This window comes from Belonocnema kinseyi, chromosome 3, assembly GCF_010883055.1.
Source record: "Belonocnema kinseyi isolate 2016_QV_RU_SX_M_011 chromosome 3, B_treatae_v1, whole genome shotgun sequence".
Classification (NCBI taxonomy): Eukaryota; Metazoa; Arthropoda; class Insecta; order Hymenoptera; family Cynipidae; genus Belonocnema; species Belonocnema kinseyi.
The window spans coordinates 47035115-47036776 of record NC_046659.1 but is presented as its reverse complement, the minus strand read 5'-3'; the positions used below and the strand labels follow the sequence as shown (position 1 = coordinate 47036776).

General features: G+C 44.4%; 1 pseudogene; it reads right to left on the bottom strand.

The window, feature by feature from the left end:
* Positions 1–913: 913 nt before the first annotated feature.
* Positions 914–1585, bottom strand: LOC117169807 (annotated as a pseudogene).
* Between the last annotated feature and the right edge of the window lie 77 nt (positions 1586–1662).

Genomic DNA, 1662 nt, shown 5'->3' with positions numbered 1-1662 from the left:
GTGGTAGAGTAGGCGTTCCGCTTACATAGCCCCTTTTACGGAGTAGTTCAGCATGGTTTCGCAGACGTTGCTGCGAAAAGTGCGAGAGCTCCGGGTGTTTCTGGCACCACAGAGCATGCAGCCGTCCCATGTAACCCCGTTCACGGGCCACACTCGCATCGTAGCAGTCTAGCAAGTCGTGATTCAGTTGTTCCTTCCACCCAAAGGTCACGAGATCCCGCCGATCCATCGCATTGAATCCATTTTCATTGGCTCCCCCAGCTCTAGATTGGTCGGCATTATTGGCCGACCCATTGTCGGGAGCACTGCGCGTTCTTTTGTTTTGAACCGCACTTACTACAACTATGGTTGGTGTTGTCATTGTTGTTTCCACGAGAAGCTAGGGAAAGGGGTTCGTCCATCCTTGTAGAGCCCCGCATGCAAGGATAAGGCTGCGTACTCTGAGAGGTCGCCCGGTATCCCAGAGTCACCGTTCTAGACACCTCACCCAGGTGCCATTCAGCTTTCGGCACGGTTTTCACACCTCCGCTTGGGAGTTAATTCCTTCGGGACCACCTCTGGATAATTGTCCGCGACTGCCTATTTATTTTTGTAACCATATCCAGCAGAAAACCTTGGTACAGGGACTCTCTATCCGCAACCCGAGAACGCGTTCGGTGGCTTTGTCATAGGCCCTTCAGTTTGATTCTAGAGGAATCAAAACCGAACCGATTTTTTTTTTAACAGTGCAAAATAAACTCACGAAATTTTATTATCAATCATTATTTACATGATGTCAAACTTCAAATTCAATCTCACAAAGGTTACTTAATTTTATCACATCAAAGCTCATTTCTCCTCTGAGAGGTCAAAAACTTATCAATTCTATAAAACTTACAACACGAAATAAGAAATAAAAATGCCAAAACTAAGTCTATAACTCAGCTTCCTCCTGGAGGTAGATTTCGAGTGTTTCTGCCATCTCTTTCGGCTCAGTATGCGGTGTAAATCGGGCAACAACTTCTCCTTGTCTGTTGATGACAAATTTGGTGAAGTTCCACGAGATGTCCTGGCTGAAAGATTTAGCTGGGTTGGGTTGAGCCTTCATCCATTTCCAGAGAGGGTGTGTATTTTCACCATTACTTCGATTTTCTCGAACATATCGAAGGAAACATTGTATTTTTTAACAAAGTCCTTAATTTCTTGTGAGGCTCCTGGTTCCTGCCTTTGAACTGATTACAGGGGAATGCGAGAATCCTCAAACCTTGTTCTTTGTATTTCTGATAAAGGGCCTGAAGCTGCTTATAGTTGGACTTAGTCAAATCGCAATTACTGGCGACGTTGACGACAATGAGAACTTTTCCTTTGTATTCTGATAGAGAAACAACATTCCCGTCAATGTCATTAGCCCAGAAGTCGTAAAAGAGTGCGGATTTTTAATCTCTTTGCTGGTCAAACTGCGCTACGTCTTGAGTTGGTCCGGCGAGAGCAAGACCAACCAGAGTCGCAAGCAAAATAGTCCACTTCATCATTTTGCTAAATATTTTAGTCTCCTTCAGTCTACTGTTGTCCACACGTCTATGGTAAAAAAATCATCAATTTCCCAAGCAGAGATGATCCTCACAGTTCGAGAGTTCTTACCAGAATTATTTGGTAGCGATCTTTCACTAAACTGGAAACTGA